At 37.0% G+C, this 11,191-nt stretch overlaps 1 long non-coding RNA gene across 6 annotated transcripts in view; it reads right to left on the bottom strand.

Annotated features, from left to right (window-relative positions):
• Positions 1-499: 499 nt before the first annotated feature.
• The window catches only part of LOC121374888, a 32,253-nt gene continuing 21,561 nt past the window's right edge, over positions 500-11,191 (bottom strand). Inside the window, exons 1-3 of one of the 6 annotated variants that reach the window (XR_005958256.1) lie at positions 8,854-8,886; positions 3,256-3,346; positions 500-605 (exon numbers count right to left, since the gene is read on the bottom strand). This is a non-coding gene — a long non-coding RNA (uncharacterized LOC121374888). Of the gene's footprint in view, positions 606-3,255; positions 3,347-4,971; positions 5,034-6,154; positions 6,222-7,079; positions 7,187-7,479; positions 7,501-8,853; positions 8,887-11,191 lie in introns of those variants that run through there. The other 5 variants (XR_005958257.1, XR_005958251.1, XR_005958252.1 and 2 more) reach the window with 5 other exon arrangements.

Here is an 11,191-nt window from a genome sequence, read left to right as displayed (position 1 = left end):
TCCACCTAGGTAAGCGACAATACAGCTAAGTTATGACGTAGTATTTGTGACACATGGCTTATCTCCCTCTAACATGTCACGTTGTGTGGTCAAAGTAACATTAAATTAAATTACTCCAAAGAAAATATTCCATGTTCAATGCATAAATGGCAACTCTACGACTAATAAAAAATAAAAAACATCGCTGTGTAGTCATATAACTCAGGCAAACTAAATTTTGTTTTAATATATTTTTCGTAGGAGCATGATTCAAACCCCAATATAAACTTCATCAACAGAGTCTAGACCCCCACCCACCCCCACCACCACCAATTCGCTCCCTTCTCACCCCCTTCTGTATAACTTCCTGCATACGCGCCTTTGTAACTTGAATTTATGGCCTAGATTCACAGCATAGTTTAGTTTTAGCGCAGTGCAGATAGGGTGCAAGACTGAGTCTCCACTAAATTGCAGTCTTAGTCGTTTGTGGTTATAACAACAACAAACGAAAGACAGTAAAAAAAGACAAAAAGTTTTAATTATTTTCAGTTCCAAACAGGTCACATAATAATCCTCAACCGTCGAATCCTGAGCATCCAATATAGCTCAGCATACTCCAGCCTGATCTGAAATAATAAAATATGCCAAGTGACAAAAAATGCATATGATATTTAACAAAATATTATGTTTTAATGTTATAAATACCGCTACATGTATAAGTACTAATAAATGTTAATAGAACCGTTCTTCCTTTTGAATCAGTATCCAGCAAAGTAACATCAATTATTCATCTTATACAATTTAAAGGGACGTCTGACATTTGGGAGGGAACCTATTGTATCATGTCTGACTAGCAGCAATCACATATTGTGGAATATGGTTCCCTCCCAAAAGTCAACCGTCCCATGACAGACGCGCCATTTGACAGACAAAACTCTTTACTGAGTTATGTAATCTATCCTGTTACGTACACCCCTGCCTGCTTTAGTGGTACTGCTCCAGTCTGTCCAGCAAGCTACCTCTTGGATGCCATTGGACATCTTTTTTAAATTAGGATAAAAATACGTCAAATGGACGGTGTCGTCCCATTTGGTCGAATTCCTAATTGGTCGAAATGCCAATTGGTGGAAAAATAAGTACTACCCGATTACCTGTGTATGTAATGAACATGACCTCTTCATGTTTATACAAGTTTTGATTATAGACGGACAATGGTTTATTTACCAATGTACATAAACGGGCTGCCGTACATAAACATATTTTCTCCTTGTATGTGTACTTGAAAGAATGTTAAAATGTTGAAAAATGTTTTGTTTTTTGTGAAATAAACATTTTTAGATGGAGACCTTCTTTTTTAATTATTAACAGACATTCACTACATTCAATAGACCTACATGGATTATTTCGATATTTGTCATATTTGTATACTTTATGCGTTAAGCGATGTCTATACCATCTATACATAATAATCGGTTTCCAAATAATCTGGAACAGTTCATTATAATGACTGAGGTAACAATATGCATGTCAGTAAGACCATTGAACCATATCTATTGTTGTTTTCGAACCTGCAACCTTTTGCATCTCGTAGGCTAATTAAATCGGTAACAGAATGCAGTGAAAAGCATACAAAGATAAATGACTTATGAATAATAGAGATACTTTCAACTAAACGTGTTCAATGTATGCTTTGAATAACATTTTTATTTAGTAAAAATTTGTTGGTTTTTTCCTCTCTTATTTTATATTTTGGGGCGATCGTTGATACTTTTATGCATTCCACTTTAGTAGTAGTTTCAAAGTAAATTATTTCATGTGTTTTTATTTACCTGTGTGTAACAGCCACCTATTATAACGGCCACTTTTGCCCGGTCCTTGAGTGGCCATTATATACAGGTTCCACCCTAAAAAAAAACCTCACTCCAAATCAATTTTTAAACAAACAACTGTACCCCTCTTTACTGATGAATAAGTTGGAAGATATTTACACCAGGATAATATTTTGCACCTGATATTCTATGGGTATTACACATTTGTATGCATAAATATGCAGGTTGAATGCCTTTGAAATCGTGAATAAATCACAGCAGCTGAGCATGTCAAAAAATGTAATGCCAGAGTGCTGAATCAAGCTTAGCTCATCGTATTTTATTTAATGTATACCCCATTCTGATCACACACTGACCTCATCTCTTGTTGATCTAGTATCTTTAATCTTCATGATAAGATACTTTATAGAATTTATCTTCTAATGTTTTCTAGAAAATTCCTTCAATATTCGTTTTGCTCCCCATCCTTTTTCGGTAAAACAAGCTTCAATGGTGGCTTTGTCACCCTCGACCGGCCTCGGTCGCGCAGTGGTTAAGCCATCGGACTACAGGCTGGTAGGTACAGGGTTCGCAGCCCGGTACCGGCTCCAACTCAAAACGAGTTCTTAAGGGCTCAGTGGGTAGATGTAAGGCCACTACACCCTCTTCTCTCTCACTAACCAACTAACAACTAACCCACTCTCCTGGACAGATAGCTGAGGTGTGTACCCAGGACAGCGTGCTTGAACCTTTATTGGATATAAGCACGAAAATAAGTTGAAATGAAAATGTCACCCTTACTGATTACCATTAAGAACAATCATCGAGTAGCCTGTACTGTCGGAGAGTGATAAAAAAAAAAAAAAAAACAGTCAAAACATAACCTGATCTAGGCTTCTTCCATTAGACAGATGGCGTATTGTGTTATCACAGTGAGTCGCATTGGTTCTCGCTGTCCACCGGACAAGCGATTCCAGCATTACATCTTTTGATATGTAATTTTGATTCTGTCACTTTTTGTAGCATGCGCCATTATACAAGGCAATTACAGGGAGTTGTTATATTATAAATTAAAAAAAAAAAAAACCTTAAAGGGACATTCCTGAGTTTGCTGCACTTTTTAAGATGTTATCGACTAACAGAGACTTTTTAACGATTGTAATTTATGCATAAAGTATTAGTGCCTGTATATTAAATGTGTTTCTGATCGTTCTAATATATGTACTAGGTTAAATTTTATTTTATTTCCTAAAATATTTCAAGACAAAATCCAGTTTGGGCTTCTTACAAATATTAAGACGACCAGAAACACATTGAATATACAGACAATGATATTCTAAACAAGAATATATATTTAATATGTAAGTTTAATCGTAGAAATATTTTATTAGTCGGAAACATCTTGCAATGCAGAAAACTCAGGAATGCCCCTTTAATCACAAGTTTGCGCTTGTGTTGAACTATTTACGGTTTGACGTCTGGACTGAAGACAGCGAGGTCTTGTCCTAGGCCTCGGTCTTATTACCCGCCGTGGATTTCTTCGAACCATTATGTTTTTTCTAGGGGAAAAATCAAATACAAACTAAAATCAATGTCATCCATTTTGTTCAAATTCTAAACATCTGAACTGATGGGCTTAACATTTGAATGATTTGTTAAAAGCCATTCAAGCCGTATTACTATACTACTAATATTACACAATGGACTTTAGGCCTCAAACTGGATACATTTCATCCTCTTTTTTTCTTTGATTGTTTATCTTAAAGGGGCGGTGACTGACACCCTTGTACAACCACCACTATCCCGATTGCCAGTGGTTCATTGACAGAATGTATGCCTGTCATGCGAAGTATCACGAGAAAGTCTACGTCCCTGGTCGTGTATAGGATCTAGCATCTGAAGGTGCTACACGCGTGTACACCCACTACCAATATACACATAATCAAGTGTTGATCTCACAAGATATGGATATAGTTGAAGTATGACCTTTCTGTCTGCAACCCATTCAATGTCAGGGCCGTAGCTAGGATTTATTTGTATAGGAGGGAGGGGGCAACTGAGTAGTTAATAGTCAAACATTCCTTAAACGGTTAAGAAGAGAATTTTCTTTAAGTTTCTATAATTATTTCCGGATTTGTTTTTTTTTAGGGGGTGAACTGCCCCCCTGCCCCCTCCCCCGATAGCTACGGCCCTGAATGTTATCAATAATAAAATACTGAGAGGAACTTCAAATATTTCTTTTTTAAATGGTTTAAATAGGACCCAAAAGACAGCCTCGTCTAATATCATTCCTAGAAATCTGGTCCTAGAAATCTGGATTTTGTCCAGAAGCAGAGTCTAACTGGAGGCCTCTTTACTGGTAGTACTAAATCAAATAACTTCCGGCTGAGCCCGAGTTCGAGGTGCACCCAACTCTTGATAGAGAAGTGAACACCACAAGTCCTGTGATTGTTGATAAATGGGAATGTGATGGTTGTAAAAAAAAAAAAAATTCATCTGGGCAAAAAAAAGTATGCAATTTTATTTCATCTAGATCCACTGTGTCGAGTAGCCTTGTGCTTGAAACATGTATGGGGTACATTTTGTGCGGTACTAGGGTAGTCATAGACGCTACCCGTTATCTCTAAAACGAGCAGCTGTCTCAATATTTGTGTGGTCCTTAACCATATGTCCGACGCCATATAACCGTGAATAAAACATGTGTTGAGTGCGTCGTAAAATAAAACAATTCCTTCCTTCCTTCTTTATTTATTTATGTCGAGTCGTATGACACAACCCCTGGAAGTCGGAATTATGGAGTGGGTCTGCGATACAGATCATGTGTCGTTGAAAAAACAAAAAAACAACAACTTTGTTTGCCCATACATAACACGGTTTTTGGTGTACAAGTGGTGGAGTACTGATTGGAACGGGGGGGGGGGGGGTCCATCTAACTTCAGGCGAGCGCTCTAACACCGAGCTACAGTCAACGGGCAACGTAGCTCAATAAATAATTATTTACTTTAACATTTAAACTAATAATTCGTAGATAAACATTGAAAACCGTACAAAGTAAAAAAATTTAGCTCAAAGGTAATTAATTATACAGACTTATTTGCCTATTTTGTATGTGAAATAAATAATAATAGCGTAAATGAAAACAAATTTAACTATTTAAAAACAATATCAATGGTTGTTATCTTACCTTTTTGTACACTAGATGTGACTTACACTGTCGAGCAGTGACAGTTCTTGACTGGCGAGTCCTTATATGCGATACTGGTTTTAACCAAACACTTTATTTATAAATCTTATTACATCTTTATTTATAAATCTGACCATATAAGAACCGGCCTCGGTGGCGTCGTGGTTAGGCCATCGGTCTACAGGCTGGTAGGTACTGGGTTCGGATCCCAGTTGAGGCATGGGGATTTTTAATCCAGATACCGACTCCAAACCCTGAGTGAGTGCTCCGCAAGACTCAATGGGTACGTGTAAACCACTTGCACCGACCAGTGATCCATAACTGGTTCAATAAAGGCCATGGTTTGTGCTATCCTGCCTGTGGGAAGCGCAAATAAAAGATCCCTTGCTGCTAATCGGAAAGAGTAGCCCATGTAGTGGCGACAGCGGGTTTCCTCTCAAAATCTGTGTGGTCCTTAACCATATGTCTGACGCCATATAACCGTAAATAAAATGTGCTGAGTGCGTCGTTAAATAAAACATTTCTTTTTTTCTGACCATATAAGTATATTATGGGATATCTATTGTACTATAGGATAGCATTTACATTTGAATCACGTCCTATGAGAAAATACCTCCTTGTACTACCTTGTCTGTGGCATGGTGCATATAAAAGATCCCCTTCCTGCTAATCGACAGTGGGTTTTCTCTCTCAATATCTGTCTCATCCTTAACCATATGTGCGACGCCATATAACCGTGAATATAAATTGTGTTGAGTGCGTCGATAAATGAAACATTCCCTTTCTTCGTTCCTTCTTTATTTACGTTGAGTCGTATGAGACAACCCCTGGAAGGCAGAATCACTGAGTGGGCCGCGATACCGATCATGTGTCGTTAAACAAAATAAACTTTGTTTGCACATACATAACACGGTTTTTGGTGTACCAGTGGTGGAGTACTGATAGGAACGGGCAAAACAATCCATCTAACTTCAGGCGAGCGCTCTAACACCGAGCTACAGTCAACGGGCAACGTAGCTCAAGAAATCATTATTTACTTTAACATTTAAACTAATAATTCGTAGATAAACACTAAAAACCGTACAAAGTCAAAAATGGAGCTCAAAGGTAATTAATTAATTGTACGTCCTCGTGTTAGGCCTATTTTCACAATTAAAAATAATGCTGATGTTTGTTATCCTACCTTTTTCCTCACTAGATGTCACGATCAGTGATTTTTCTCAAATGGCGAGTATTTACATGCGATACTGGTTTTAACCAAATACTTTATTTATAAATCTGATTACATGTTTATTTATAACTCTGACCATACAAGTAGAGTTGTGAAACCGAAACCACGATATTTCCAGTTAATCAGTTGTAGTGGTTTTGACACAAGGAAAGTTTAACTTGAGTGTGTTATCACATAGCTCCAGAACCTTACATTAAAGAGTCGTTAGTTTAAGAGGTGGGACGTAGCCCAGTGGTTAAAGCTCTCGCTTGATATACGGTCGGTTTAGGATCGATCCCTGTGGGTGCGCCCACTGGGCTATTTCTCGTTCTAGCCAGTGCACCACGACTGGTATATCAAAAGCTGTGGTATGTGCTATCATGCCTGTGGGATGGTGCATATAAAAAGACACCTTGCTACAAATAGAAAAATGTAGCGGATTTCATCTCTAAGACAATATTTCACAATTACCAAATGTTTGACATCCAATAGCCGATGATTAATAAATCAATGAGCTCCAGTGGTGTGATAAAACAAAACAAACTTTGTTTTCCCATACATAACACAGGTTTTTGTGTACCAGTCGTGGAGTACTGATTGGAACGGAGGTGGGGGGGGGGGGGGGGGGGTGCATCTAATTTCACCCGAGTGATCTAACAGCTAGCCACAGTCAACGGTCAAATAACTCAATAAATAATTATTTACTTTAACATTCAAACTCATACTTAGATTGAAAACCGTACAAAGTGAAACATGGAGCTGAAAGATAATTAATTATACGTCCTGTGTGTTAAATTTACAAACTTATTTGCCTATTTTGTATGTGAAATAAATAATAATAGTGTAAATGAAATCAAATTTAACTATTTAAAAACAATGTTGATGGTTGTTATCCTACCTTTTGTGGACTAGATTTGACTTCTTTGTCGATCAGTGATTACTCTCGACTAGCGAGTACTTACATGCTATACTGGTTTTAACCAAATACTTTATTTATAAATCTGATTAAATTTTTATTTATAAATCTGACCATACAAGCAGTGTTGTTAAACCGAAACCACAATATTTCCAGTTAAACAATCGTACTGGTTTTGACACAAGGAATGTTTGTTTAACCTGAATGGGTTATTACATTACTACAGAACCTTCTAGCGCTGTCTTCGTTAAATGTGACGATAACATTAAAGAGTCGTTAATTTAAAGGGACACACCCTAGTTACGTTTATTTGTTAACCATTATGGCGTTGTTTTTCGCTATTAAACCCCATTTTTCACAAATAAAATTGCACTTTACTTACATTTTATTATTTAGAATACACATTTCCATTCACCTGAAGTGCTTTTTGATAATCCTGATGTTTGTAAAACCACGAAATGCATTTTTTGCATTTTTTCACAAGACGTGTTGTCGAGAAAAAAACCGTTAAGCAAGCGAGGTCCAATCTATATTTAGAGGGAATATTTCCATTTCAATGTCACAGACGTTGGTATATCACGTGACCGTTATCATTTTGGTTCGGTTTGTTTTCTTGTGCACGGTTCGCGCAATCAACATCCGATTTGTTGTTGTTCATTTGTGAGATTTTTCTTCACAGTTCGTGAAAATTTTCAGTAACAATAAAGTTCAGACAAGTAAGTGTCTCAATACAAAACGTTACAAACCCTTAAAACCAATAATTTTGCTAAGTCTTACGATATTTGGAGAGGGGATACAACCAGGACAGAACAGTTGGAACATGTCCAGGAGAGGTGAAACGAACGCACCCCAAGTCTGTGAAATTTGTCGTGACGCAGGCATTGTTGTGCTTCTACCGGTGACATCAAAATACTAACTTTCAAAATTATTTCAAGCAATTGGGACATGGGGATTCCCATGGTATTTATCGATATAAAACCTGCTTTTTCACTCCATTTGATAAAAACGTGATCTAAGTGTGTTACAGGTTTGTAGATTAACCAAATTATAATTTATTTTCGCTGGATGGAACTAGGGTGTGGGGCTTTAAGAGGTGGGACGTAGCCCAGTGGTTAAAGTGCTCTCTTGATATACGGTCGGTTTAGGATCGATCCCCATGGGTGCGCCCATTGGGCTATTTCTCGTTCTAGACAGTGCACCACAACTGGTATATCAAAAGCTGTGGAATGTCCTATCATGCCTGTGGGATGGGATGGTGCATATAAAAAGATTCCTTGCTACTAATGAAAAAAAATGTAACGGGTTTTCTCTCTAAGACAATAAGTCAAAATTACCAAATGTTCGACATCACATAGCCGATGATTAATAAATCAATGAGCTCTAGTGGTGTCACAAAACAAAACAAACTTTGTTTTCCCATACATAACACAGGTTTTGGTGTACCAGTCGTGGAGTACTGATTGGAATGGGGTGGGGGGTGGGGGGGTGCATCTAACTTCAGGCGAGTGTTCTAACACCGAGCCACAGTCAACATAACTCAATAAATAAATATTTACTTTAACAATTTAAACTAATAATTAGTATATAACTGAAAATCGTACAAAGTCAAAACTAGAGCTGAAAGATAATTAGTTATACGTCCTGTTTGTTAATTTCACAAACTTATTTGCCTATTTTGTATGGGAAATAAATAATAATAGCGTAAATGGAAACAAATTTAACTATTTAAAAACAATGTTGATGGTTGTTATCTTACCTTTTTCAGCACTGCGAGTAAATATGACTTTGACTTTGCCAGTGATTACCCTCGACTGGCGATACTGGTTTTAACCAAATACTTTATTTATAAATCTGATTAATTTTTTATTTATAAATCTGACCATATAAGTAGCTCCAGAACTTTCTAGCGCTGTCTTCGTTACATGTGAGGATAACATTTGAAGAGTCGTTAGTTAAAGGGGCGGGTTAAAGAGCTCGCTTTAAGTGCGGGTGGTTTAGGATCGATGTGTTCCCATGACCTACCTGAACTAGAAATACATTGGTAGCATTTTTTCTGGCCACTATCATGTCAGCCATCTTGAAATTCAAAATGGCCGTCATTTTCATATAATTTCTTTATATATCTCCACCCCCATTTAACATAGAAACATATTTTTGGGGTCTATTTAAACATATTATGTTAGTGAATTAAAATATGTTTTTTATTATTCATCTCACATGTCAACCATCTTGAAATTCAAAATGGACGTCATTCTATTTGATTTTTTTCTCTTATCTTTACTCCCATTAAACACAGAAAAATAATTTTGGTGTCAGTTTACATCTAGAAGCTCAGATGATTATTTTGTAAAAAGGAAAATTGTTGTCTGATCTTGGCAGCATCTTGAAATTCAAAATGGCTACCACGTTAATATATTTTTTCAAATATCTCAACTCCCAGTTAACGTGGAAGCATAATTTTTGGTCCATGTACATTTCTGTATTCCATGCACTGGATGGTTTTCATTTATATAGTCACTGAATCATGAAAACAATCTTGAAATTCAATATGGCAGCCATTTTAATACATTTGTCGTATATCTAAACTCATGATTAATGGAGAAGCACAATTTTGTTGTTGAGATGTATATTTCAGTGGTCAATGAATCTAATTCTTTAGATTATAGTCGACCAATTATGGCAAACATCTTAAACTTCAAAATGGCAGCCATATGGAAATTCAAAATGGCCACCAATATAATCATTTGGCAAATACTTTTTCTCCTAGTAAATTGTAATTCATAATGGCATATTAGGCATCTACTTCATCTATAATAGTATGCACATTGCAGCAGTCCTCGTCGATTTCACGCTTGCAATGCTCTGTACATTGAAGGTTGTGTCGCTTACACTAAATTACAGTATATTTGTCAGAACACTTACCGACACCACAGTTGCATCTGATCAGTTCTACCACAGCTTCTGGTGCAGCTTGCACCTCCAACAGCAGTCACAGATATACCAACCCCCTTGACACAACCACGTTTGCATGGACCAAGAATGTCCAGATGTAGCATGGCATCTTGCGCTCAGAAATGTGCTTGGAGATGTGCTCTTTGGGTATGCTGTTTTCATACCCCAGAGGTAGGTGGCAGTCTTTTCACACTTTGGTTTGGTGATGGTTTCTTGAACTTTTCATCTTAGAGTAGCTGCGTCAGTTGTAGAAATTACCCTTGTGCTTGGTTCCATGCAATAAAATCTTCAGTTTTCACTGACCTCTTTGTATGGTTCATCACTGATTCCAACCTGACTTTGGTGTTACTTATATATGAAGCTTTAGTGAATACACTGAATTCTCTTTATTGATGTCCACCATCACCAATTGTCCTGTTGTGTCATATTCAGTTACAGCATGAACATCTGGTAATCCGAGTCTATCTGTGGATACAGTTCATTATACAATGTTTGTAGGTTGATATGGTTGTAATTTACATATAATTATTTGTGTATCCTAATGGTAATAAAAACCCAACAGTCTGTGTCTTAGATGTAGAAATCCACCTCATTGCCTGGCCCGAGTACTTCACAAGTGTGAGGAATCATGATCATGTCTGCTTCTTCTTGTGTACTGACACCTGTGGTAGGATGGTGTTTTAGTACATATTTGGTTGTGTTTGTGACTGTAACTAGCGTTTTACATCAGTAAATAACGTTATATGCCAGATGTATTATCAGATGATCATTTGTATATCTAACTGATGTCATTGATAGGAGTAGGCTTTCGCATGTGTCATTTTCACATCTTGGCCTGCAATAGTTTTTGATATAAGTAGCGCTCAGATAGCTTCGAAAATCTGTAGCCTGGTTAGTGAAAATATCTGATGTCATCTTTCATAAATATTATTGTGTTAAAAAATAAATCTTACACCCTTCTAACCATCTAATAGTGAATCAAAGCATGCAGGAAATGCTTCTGTTCAATGACAGCATATATGGCAAATTAGAAGTGAATTTCTGCACCAGACACAGACTTGGTTCTTATCCTGAGAAATCACACTGATCACAATAATTATCGGTACAGACGTAAGTCGCAACCAGATCAACATGCAACTAAT

The sequence above is a fragment of the Gigantopelta aegis genome, chromosome 6 (genome assembly GCF_016097555.1).
Source record: "Gigantopelta aegis isolate Gae_Host chromosome 6, Gae_host_genome, whole genome shotgun sequence".
In the NCBI taxonomy this organism is placed as follows: Eukaryota; Metazoa; Mollusca; class Gastropoda; order Neomphalida; family Peltospiridae; genus Gigantopelta; species Gigantopelta aegis.
Note: the sequence above shows the minus strand (reverse complement) of the source record. Positions and strands in the feature narration are given on the sequence as shown.